Here is a 12,249-nt window from a genome sequence, read left to right on the forward strand (position 1 = left end):
GACAAGTTGCTCCAAACAAATTTTTTTTTTCTTATGCTTTGATGAGTTCTAATAGGGAACCACACAAAGAGAGCAGTATAATTTTTCACATAAGGTAATACCTGGAGGCAATAATTAAGGCCCACTTGACTATGCATCTATAAACATGGATCTCAAACATAATTCTAACACATATTCCATGATGTCTTTCCCTCTGGACACTAGACTTCAATATCTATTGCTTTATGACAACAGATTCCATGATCATAGAACTAAAGTGGCAAGAATAGATCTTATGAAGGCCTAGACAACACAACTGTGCAGCCTCTTCTAAACTGAGCCTAATCTTGGAAGACTGCAGTATCTTTAGGTTCATTGCTGAACTCCCTACCCTCTTAATAACATTGTTTTGTAGATTTGTTTATGTATATAATAATGGAAATTTCATCTTTCAGAAATACACAATTACCATAATTAATTGTTTATATACTGAGTTGTCATGTAATAAGATATTAGGTACATCCACATTTGTATTTACAAATACATATATAACAAAATGATTTTAATTGTCACATAACATTGCTGTGAGTGGATTATCCATCATGCCTTTAATAAACCCTTGGTAATTCCACGTCTAAGTTACTCAGATTTTTCCTACTGGAAATAGTATTGTGCCAAACATCCTTATATTTTTTCATAGTTGCATAAGTATTTCCTTAATTAGTGAAAATGAAATGCAATTTTCATAAAGGATATTTTCCTACTATATATTCAAAGTATGAAAGTGTGCATGCTCATAAAACTATGCATTCCTTTAACCCATAATTTCATATGTTTTTATTAAATGCTTCCCTTACAATGTTCTTTGAACTTATATATACACATGGATTCACATAATTATTTTTACATATATATTTTTTTTCTGTACTTCTTATTATGCTTTCTTGATTAGCTGTTTTCCCAGTGTGTCCATTTAACAATTCTGTTTTTGAAAAACTCATCTATTTTCACTTTGTGTTCTTATGAGTGAAATTTGCAATCACTTACTTACATTCTAAAGTGAAATCCACTGTCATTTTGAATAATGATGTTTTTGAGTTCTATGTATATTTGGAAACAGTTGACATTCTAAAAGAGTTATATTTGAACAAAGGTTGATCCTTTTGTTTTCTTGATTTTCATTTTAACTTCATTAGTTTCTGGTGGTGTTGGTGAAAGCAAGTATCACTGTCTTAGATTTGAGCACTTCCGACTTCAGAGAAGAATTTCCAACCTGGTCTATGAAAAGTTATTTCTGAAAAATGTTAGTGCATTTTACGAATACCTCATTATTTTCACTGGGATGGAATTAAGGTCCAGTGGGGAGAAGTTATGTATCTAAATTTATATAAGATGAGGAAGAATCTGCTATTACATCACATCTCCTAACTCTGTTAGCTTGTACTGCTCTGATGGATCAGTTTGCTCCACATACTCCACTAATGTCTTTAGCAATGGCACATGTGCCTGCTGCTCCTTCCCTGTTGCACCAGCTGTCAGTCATAGTATCCTTTAACACGGAGTCTGCATTTGGCCTCAGAATTCTTCTCAACATGTTGGACATCTTACTGGCGTGCAGTTGATGTTGGTAAATGGAATAAAATCTGTATACTGTCCATGCCTACTCTCTGCTCCCTGCTTTCATATTTAGAGTTTATAGTATGGGTGTGTGTGTGCTTCAGCATCACATGTTTGACTTTAAACATACTATTCTTCCTCTAACTGATCTCATGGTCTTCTCTCCTTACTATTTTTTAAAAAGATTTTATTTATTTATTTGACACAGAGGGAGAGATCACAAGTAGGCAGAGAGGCAGGCGGGGGGTGGGGGGGAGGGTAGCAGGCTCCCTGCTGAGCAGAGAGCCCGAAGTGGGGCTCCATCCCAGGACTCTGGGATCATGACCCAAGCCGAAGGCAGAGGCTTAACCCACTGAGCCACCCAGGTGCCCCCTCTCCTTACTATTTTGAAGAAAGAGCCAGAACATACTTAAAAACAAAAAACAGAACATGCTTATTTTATTAGGCTTAATAGCAACTAAAATATTGGGATATCATCCGATACAATTATGTGGGTACATAGACACAAACTCTATATCTCATTTTCTCCACTTTTCCTTTTTAAAAATCTGTATACAGTAAAATTTACTAATGACATACAGTCCTATGACTTGAAAACTGTACAGAGTCACATATTTACCACGGTCAAGATTCAGCTATTCCATCATCCCCTCCCACCCACATTCCTAAAGTTGCTGTGTGTGGTCAACTCCTCTTAACCCATAAATGCCTGGAAACTGTAGGTCTGTTCTCCATTCCTATTCATTTTACCTTCTCTGAAATGTCATAGAAATGAATTATACATGACACAGCTGTTTGGGTCTGACCTCTTTCACTTGGAGAGATGCGTTGGGAATTCATCTATATGGTTACATGGATCAGTAGTTACATTGCTTTTGATTTCTGAGTAGTGCTCCATTGCATGGATGTGTAACATTTTATCCATTCACCTACTGAAGGGCATTGGATCGTTCCACATTAATGACCAGTATAAGCATTTCTGTAAACATTAGAATAGAGATTTTCTTCTGTAAACATTAGAATAGAGATTACTTTTTGGACAAAGTAGTAGGGAGTGACAAATGTGCCACTTTTTGTTTTTCTGCTGTATTCTTTCTGTAGGATTGCTGTTTTATTGTTGCCCTTTTCTGTTACATAGGGTGTACACATCAGTTGGTAAAAGGTACAATACATTCTACAGCTGAGCACCACTTTCTGAACTGAATGGGCAAAGCAATTACACTGAACATCAGCATCTGGCACTATTTTTCGGAAAAAAAATGACTAAAATGGGTTTAAATTGATTAACACTATTAAATCACATCTAATATTTGATACTACATGATTCAGTACAGCTATACGATACAATTATACAAAATGTGTTAACATCAAAGAATACAACCAAAATTAAGATAGCAAACAAAACCTATATAACTTTATTTTTTACAGGAAAATACTTTTGAAGTATGCATGTAACTGCCCATTCTTTTAAAGAAAATCTACTGCAAGCAAAGTTATCAACCTCCAGAAAAATCATACATAGCATTACTAAGCATATCCCCAAAAAGTGTATAATATGCACACTTGGAAAATACAAAATTTAAAAAAATTTGTAAGCAACAGGTGAGCTTCATATTTATAAGAATGTGAAAAGAAGTCCCATTTTTAGCACTGTTGTATAAAAAATTGTCTTTTGATGCAAAGTTCATGAACTATCCTCCTGTTGGGACCACACTTTACAAAATACTGATAAAAGTTTAGTAAAAGTTTATAAGAAACTGCCATGCAGTTTCCCAAAGTAGTTACAGCATTTTGTGTCCCCACTGCAATATTGTTCCACCTGTTCACCAGTACGTTATATTTCACTTTAAAAATTTTTATAAATAGGGGCACCTGGGTGGCTCAGTGGGTTAAGCCTCTGCCTTTGGCTCAGATCATGATCCCAGGGTCCTTGGATTGAGCCCCCCATCGGGCTCTCTGCTCAGGAGCCTGCTTCCCTTCCTCTCTCTGCCTGCCTCTCTGACTACTTGTGATCTCTTTCTGTCAAATAAATAAATAAAATCTTAAATTTTTTTTTCATTAGATTGTTCATCAATTAGAACAATTTTAAATAATTTTTATAATTTTATTAATAAAAATCTTAGTTAATAGAGATAATATGAATTCAAATTTGAGATGAATGAAATACATGGAATGAAGGGTAGCAGGTAATGAATCAGTAATTATCAAATTGTGAAGAATTTTCTTCCTGCCAACTGCATCTAACTTGCATCACCTTGATTTATATCATGACGTATCAACTGTGTGATAACACTTTGGTCAGATAACAAACTTCATGGTTTTAAATACCCTTTTCCTAATAATCGCATTAATGACTTTATCATGTATTTGTTGTCTGTAACCTTCCTTAGTTAAGTGTCTGTTTAAATCTTTTGCCCAGGGGTGCCTGGGTGACTCAGTGGGTTAAGCCTCTGCCTTCAACTCAGGTCATGATCTCAGGGTCATGGGCTTGAGGCCCACATCGGGCTCTCTGCTCAGGCGGAGGCCTGCTTCCCCCTCTCTCTCTGCCTGTTGTTCTGCCTACTTGTGAACTCTCTTTCTCTGTCAAGTAAATAAATAAAATCTTAAAAAAAATAAATCTTTTGCCCAATTCTTAATTGGGTTATTTATTTTCTTATTCTTGCTCACTTTGTAGCATTATTTTGGTATCTCTGTATTAGTTCCACTTAAGGCCCTGCTCTGTGGCTCTTTTTGCTTCATTTTAGGCTATTGTTGAATAAATAAATGAGTTAACCATTACTAAAGAGTTAGATGATTGTAATGAAACAGCCACCATTCATTTATTACTGGCAATCTTGGGATTCTTAGAAGGCTATATGGGCAGTGGGGGTTAGTGGTACGTTCAATAAGTATGTTCAGTCACACCTTACTTAATGAAGCAAGCTCAACTAACATAGAACTTCAGGCAATTGCTTTAACTAATTTTAAGATGCTTGAGAAACCAACATAAGCATTGGAAAATGTATTCATATATACACACATGTGCACATTTAAATATATAAACCACTCAGGTTCTCACTTAGAGATAAGTTACTCCTTATTTTACAAATAATTCTATCAGTTTGCATTTTCAATTCTTAAATCATAGACAAGAAATTTGAATTGAAGTAGAGACTGCTAAAGACAGATTCAATACTTATTATAAGGGAAGACTAGTAATAATCTTCCAGAGTGGTAAATAAGATGTGCGAAAGAATATAATAATTTTTTTAAAGCAAGCAGTTTGAGGTGAGTCCGTTTATAAATTGGTATGTAACATGTTCAGTAGTTCTATCCTGTGATGAGGTAATACATTTTGCAAATGATGTTGAAAATTGAAAGTAGCCTTTTTGTTTAACATTCTCTGCTTAATAGAGGAATCTGTATAAATTATCTTAAAGATAATTTGTATTTCCATAAAATATAGAGACCGTTAATATGTGGTGATGGGAATGAACTAATTGAGAGTTCACATTCTGGAGCCATAGTCCCTTAGATGTTAGAAGTAATTTGCTGACAATATCACATATAAACCTTTGGCTATATCTTAACATTTAAGAAAAAGAGTTTCTGCCACATTGAGATAGATGCTAAAGACAATTGGGATACTAACTTTGAAGCAGTAAAAATATATTCAATATATTAAAACAACAATGAAGAAACACTAGTATAGTAGAAAATAATATATGCTTGATTATAACTAGATATTTAAAGAAATATATTTTGGAAACAGCCAAGATATCCTTTCAGCATACCTTCATTTTTGCAAATTATTCTCAATTGTTTATTTGAATGTCTTAGAAATATCCAGAGCTTCTATTTTGATGCTTTGTTGCTCTCTCACATGCTAGTCCCAGGATAGCCAGTGAGTGCTTTAGTGATGGTTGTAGCTCAGTCCTACTCATGCTGAGTATTGTCATTTCTTAAAATCCAAACTCTTTTTTATGCTAGGATGAGTTGGTTATACCCAATTATTCTTTTGTCTTCTCTCCTGATTTCAAGTTGTGATTTCCATTATGCCCTCTTCTTTTATTTAATTTCCTAGCTCCTTCAGAAAGCTAGAAACTTTCAAGAAAGAACTTGAGATTTTTGATTTAGACATTAGAATTCCAAATAGGTCACAATACTCACCCCTTTTATAATAAGTAAATATTTCAGATAATTGCATGCATTTTATTTCTTGTAAATTATCTTTTTAACTTGAAGACACCCTTTACTTTCTGTGAGCTTTCTAAGAGTGGCAGAAATTGACATAACTATCAAGAATCACCAACACATCTGAATAAAGATGACCTCTTGGTTAATAGAGGTAATTTGAATTCATTGTACTTTCGAGATGCATGCAACAGTCAGCTTTTTTATTGGCAGGTGATTAATCAATGTGTATCAAATTGTGAAGAATCTTATTCTTGCCAACTGCTTCTTACTTGCTTGATCCTGATTTATATTTTTGTTGTACTAACTTAATTCAAATAATTTGCTGTCTTGGGTTAAATAAATTAGTTCAATAGAAATATTCAAATGAGCAGCAGGAGTTTCAGAGTTAAATATATTCATTCCCGAACCTGAATTCAGCACTGCATGTCTGGGTAATTGTTGGCGCTTTATAGCAAAACACTTAGCTGTGATCAATTGTAGCTTTCTCGGTAAAATCCCAGAGCTCATCTCTAGGAAGAACATGTGGTTAAAGCAAAGGGGGTGTAGGGGTGAAGGATGTTAAAAATTGCTTAGCTGAGTCTGACATTTTACCTTTTAAATATTAATTATACTGTGGGCTTCTTCCTATTTACATACCTAAGTGTTTGCTTGGGACTTAAATGACACTAAATTGTCTTGAGAAAGCCATAGAACAGCTTTGTTAGATAAAACTTCTTGCAGCTGGTAATTTTTGGCAATTAATATTATGAATGCTAATGTGATGGGGAGAAGGGAAGGCACTTCCAGGATGCCACTTATCTCTGTAAAACGAAAGAAAATGTCAGAAGTGGTGAGCCTGCTGGGAGTATTACTTCTGGGAAGGAAATAGATGGCAAATGTTAAAATTATCATATTTATGGACAGGCTAGAATTTTAAGACTGGAGTATCTAATAAATAGTCTAGTAAATAGGCTTTATTGTAAATATTTTTAAATGCTTATTTTGGATTGTTTAGTATAACAATGAAGTTTTTTTTTTTTTAAAGTTATACTGTGTTACTGACCCAAAGTAAAAACTGAAAGCACATTCACAGAAGTTAGCTCATATGATTATCTCAATTGGTGAGAAATTAGGGGCTGTTCTGTAGATGTTTAAGACCAGTGTTTAAGATAAATATTGAAGTGAGATATATATTAAGATAAAGGTGTGCTTGATATCTAAAAATGTGAAAGCCTAAAGTCATGAGGAAGAAAATCACCAGCACTATTGGAATCTACTATTTAGGTATTAGAATTGTCATCGTAAGCTTCAAAGTAGTTAAATTCTCTTATAACTTTCCAAGTGAATAAAAAATGTAAAAAAAATAAAAAAATAAGGGGCACCTGGGTGGCTCAGTGGGTTGGGGCCTCTGCTTTCCACCCAGGTCATGATCTCAGGGTCCTGGGATCGAGCCCCACATCGGGCTCTCTGCTCAGCAGGGAGCCTGCTTCCTCCTCTTCTCTCTGCCTGCCTCTCTGCCTACTTGTGATCTCTGTCTATCAAATAAATAAAATCTTTAAAAAAAAATGTAGCAATACCATCATGGCTCATTAGGCTACGTAATTTAAATGAAACTAACTCTTCACTGGAAAGAGTGGATGAGGAGAACAGTAACAAGCATTATTCACATATTAGCTGTTTACAATTCAGAAATGAAAATGAATTATATTATCATTTTGCATGTTTTCCATTTATGATTGGAGGAACTCCGAGTTTCAGCTTATGCTTGTTTCTCTGAGATTTCAAATTGCCAGGTCATATAATTTTATAAAGACTTAGGAAATACATAGTTCTAAATATTGTCTATTACATTTTGGACTCAGATGTAGGCTTGACTTATGGTGACTGTGAAAAAAATATTTTCATCAGTAAAGGGATAAGTCTTTTTATGTTAAAACAGCAATAGGAATAAATATATTTACTTAGTTATTTTACTCTGCTCATTTGTATATGAAGAAATAACAATGAGGAGTGTTACTGAAATTTTTAAAAATTCTTAATTTCAAGGGATAGTTGAAATCTCTAGTTTCAATTATTCTGTCCTATCATGTCCACAAGTGCATTCACAGGTGGCAGGCCATGTATAATAATTTTTTGTCAAACATGGCTACTATATAAAGAAAACAAGATTGGTAAATTAAAAAAACACTCTTCTTCTTTTTATTTTAACTTGCCAAGTCTTTATTAAGCATCTGCTTTATATCTTCAGGATGGTAAAGTAAAGGAAATAGATAATATTTCTGTGTTAAAGAAACTGCTTATTTTTTTCAGAAACAAATATGTGAATGTGGAAAAAATCAAAATTTAAACATGAGAGGTCACTGGAAAGGATACATACAAAATAGCATACCATAAAGGTTTATTGGAGTAATATATAAGGAAGAAATACTAGATTTACTTCTAGTTAGGTAGCACTAAACATTGATACTGCAAGGTTGATAGTGTGCTCTAGCTTGGAATTCATTACTGGATTCCTAAAATTCCAAGAATTCTTCCAACGCAAGAACACACTATTAAATAGAGTTATAAGTCAAATTTTTATATATAAAATATTTGTTGTGAGTTTATTGATCATAGCAAACAATTTGAAAATAACTAGATGAACGGTTAAAATATAAAGTGCCATATATCCTTGTCTTCTTGGATTGCTATATCAAAATACCGTGGACTGGGTGACTTATACAGTAGAATTTGCATTTCCCACCATTTTGGAAGCTAAGAAGTCCCATGATCTGGTTGTCAGCTAATTTGGTTCCTGGTGAGGTCTCTGTTCCTGGCTTATATTGTCACATTGGGATAGGGAATGAAGGGGAGAGAGGTACATTCAATATTTCTTTCTAAATTGAAGATTAGGGATACCTGGGTGGCTCAGTTAGTTAAGTGGCTGCCTTCAGCTCAGGTCATAATCCCTGGTTCCTGAGACTGAGCCGTGCCTCAGGCTCCATGCTTAGCTGAGGCTGGGGCAGGGGGAGGTTTCTGCTTCTCCTTCTCCCTCTACCCCTTCCTCCCTCATGTTCTCTTTCTCTCACTCTTTCAAATAAATAAATAAAATCTTTAATAATATTTCTTTAAAAAATGAAGATTAAATATAATCTCAATCTTAGTATTCTTTTTTAAAATGTAGAAATTAACAAGTGGATTATAAAATTCTTAGAGAAAGGCAAGGGTAAATATCCAAAACAACTTTAAGAAGAAAGTTGAAGGAATATATGACCTTGATTTTAAGACTTATTATAAAAACATATTAATCAATACATGAAAATATTGGTATCAATAAAATAAACAAATACAACCAAAGAGAAAGGCCAGGAAAAAAATAAATGAATGACCTTCAGTGAAGTTACAAAAGCATTTTAGTAGAGAAGGAATAATTTTTTTAAATCAATATTAATATAACAATGGGTATCCATATTCTAAAAAAAAAAATAACTTCCAAAGACTAACTCAAAATGAACCATACACATCAATGAAAAAACCCTAAAACTATAAAAATTACAGAAGGAAATATAGGAAAATATGTCTTTAATTCAGCAAAAGGAATAGCCAGTAAAAGAATTAATGGACAAATTAGATTTTATTAAAAGTAATAATGTCTTCTGTGGAAAAGCTATTGAAAAGACAAGACCAAGGCTAGGAGAATATATTGATGATATTTCCATTAGAGGACTTTTATTGAAAATACATGAAGAATTGTCAAAACTCAGTAATAAGATGACAAATCAGATGAACAGAAAATTTTAAAAAAAGATAGATTGTTGGCAATTAACCCAGGGGAAACCACCCAACATCATGTCATTAGGAATGCAAATTAGAATGACAAGATAACACCGCATAGCTCAGCTATCCCATCACTAGAACTGACCAGACAACGTATTGGTAAGGACATAAGAGACCTGGAACTGGTTCTTGTGATAAGAATATAAAATGATACCAACACTTGAGAAAAGTTTCACTGTTCCTTAAGAAGTTAAACATTCACCTACTGTATGAAGTATGTGGGCAGCAGGGGAGAAGGGAAAAGACAGAGGGAGGGAGGATGTGTGCACACTTGTATGCTCTGGTCTCTTTTTTAAAGGGCACTGATCTCATCATGAAGAACCTGTTCCCATGATTTCATCTCAAGCTAATTATCTCCCCTATGCCCCATCTCCAGATACCATGACCTTGGGGGTTAGGACTTCAACATCCAAATTTTGAGTAACACAATCAATTCATAGCACCATGAAAAAGTAAAACATTCAGCATACTTGCATAGCAAGATATTCATGTAGCATTGTTAAGTGACAAAGCAAGTTGGGAAATATTCAAAATATGCTACTAAGTCTATAAAAAATAGGTACAATAAAAAGCATTAAAAAGACAACCCAAAGGTATTTCCATGGGAAAAGAATCCCAAAGATGTTTAAAAATTCTATGTAATTCTAGGGCACCTGAGTGGCTTAGCCAGTTAAGCCTCTGACTCTTCATTTCAGCTCGGGTCTTGATCCCAGGGTCATGGGATCAATCCCTGTGTTGGCTCTGCATTTAGCATGGAGTCTGCTTGTCACTGTCCCGCTGCTCCTCTCCCCACTCATGTATGCTCTCTCTCTCAAATAAATAAATAAAAGTAAGTGCATTGAGAAAGACAGAGAGGAAATACACTATTCCATAATAGATAATGCATGATTTCAGAGATTTCAGAGTATAACTGCACAGATTTAAACATACGCTAATTAAAAGGAAAGTAATTGATAGTAAATCATTTCTTATTATAGTGAGATTAGAGGTCAGAAAATCTCTCATCTGCTGATTGACTGCAGAGAGGAAAATGGAAGCAAAAAGAACATTGTGGTTGGGCGCGTGGGCGGCTCAGTTGGTTAAGTGTCCGACTCTTGTTTTCAACTCAGGTCATGATTCTAGCATCATGAGATGGAGCCCTGCATTGGGCTCTGTGCTCGGCATGGAGCCTGCTTAAGATTTTCTCTCTCCTTCTGCCCCTCCCCCCTAAAAGAAAAAGAAAATTGTGGTAAAGGCACAATATGCCATTGAAGTACTTCACTATTTTCAAATGAGGAGGTCCTTTCTGATTAGATTATTCCATATTAAGTTTTATCTCTAGGGGGAAAATGAGTGTTGACCAGAATTATGAGGAGAAGCCTTAGAAAACAGTAAAGGCTTGAGAAATGATAGAACTTAAAGGCTCTATGAAAACTGTGGGTCTCAGACACAACCACATATTTGAGGAAATTTCTAGTGTCCCAGTCTCTATGAAAAGAATTCCTAATTTAATTTGCATTCAGTGGGTTCTAAGGATGGATAATTTTTAAAAACTCCTGAGTGTTCAAAATATGCAGCCAAGATTGTGAACCAATGATGGCCGAAGAATTCATAAATTAGGACTAATTGACATGTGGTTCTTCTTCTTTTTTTTTTTAAAGATTTTATTTATTTATTTGACAGAGAGTGAGAGAGAGAGCAAAAGCAGGGTCAGCAGCAGGCAGAGGGAGAAGAAGAAGCAGGCTCCCCAGTGAGTAGGAAGCCCAAGGAGGGGCTTTATCCCAGCATCCTGGGATTATGACCTGAGGCAAAGGATGACACCTAACTGACTGAGCCACCCAGTTTCCCCGTACATACAGTTCTGAATGGATGAGAGCTATTATCTGACCCAGTAGACATTCAAGATCCCATCTGCATTGTTCAGTAGGTTCATGGTCTGATGAAAATCATATTCTACCCTACTTGATAACTGTGAAGAATTTGAGTCAAATGTAAATAATCTTAGTAAGAATTTAGGATATCAATTTAGAATCAAGGTGAGTAGGGGGAAAAGGAGATAGTCTATATTTTCTTTTATTAAAAAAAATCTAAAATTAGAGCTAGTTAGTAACTTGATTATCTTCTGATTAAATGAATTGTGTATTAGAGAAAGCATCAGGAATAGGCTATATGAATAGCCATGTAATTGGAATATTTCAAAATATTCTTGCTATTTCATGAAGGGGTTATATAACATGAACTTTAATATTCTTTAAAACTCCAAGATTTAAAGACAGTGGAAAATTATTTAAAAAAATAGAATTGAAAGCATCTTTGAGGCTCATTATTGGTAGTTTTCTCCTCCCTCCCTTTGTGAATGCTTACTGCATATTGTACCTTTTAAAAATGTACACTGGGTGTGGTGCAAAAACAATGAATACTGTTACACTGGAAAGAAATAAAACATTTATAGACAGAGAAAAAATCTTTTACATAATTGATAAAAGTTTAAGAAAAAGAGCAATATTTTAAAACTTATATTAAACACTGCCTAACTGCAGAGTAAATCCTGTCCGTGGAGAAATAAACATTTTATAATTCTCAAAGAAGAAAATAATATAAACTTTAATTCATGGCAACATAGTTGGCTGAAAATGTCAGTTTGACCTCGAAGCTTTCCCTCCCACCAATCGAACTGTGAGTCTGTTTTTGATATAACTGTGA

Source organism: Lontra canadensis, unplaced genomic scaffold (genome assembly GCF_010015895.1).
Source record: "Lontra canadensis isolate GAN:19392208 unplaced genomic scaffold, GSC_riverotter_1.0 scaffold19, whole genome shotgun sequence".
NCBI lineage: Eukaryota > Metazoa > Chordata > Mammalia > Carnivora > Mustelidae > Lontra > Lontra canadensis.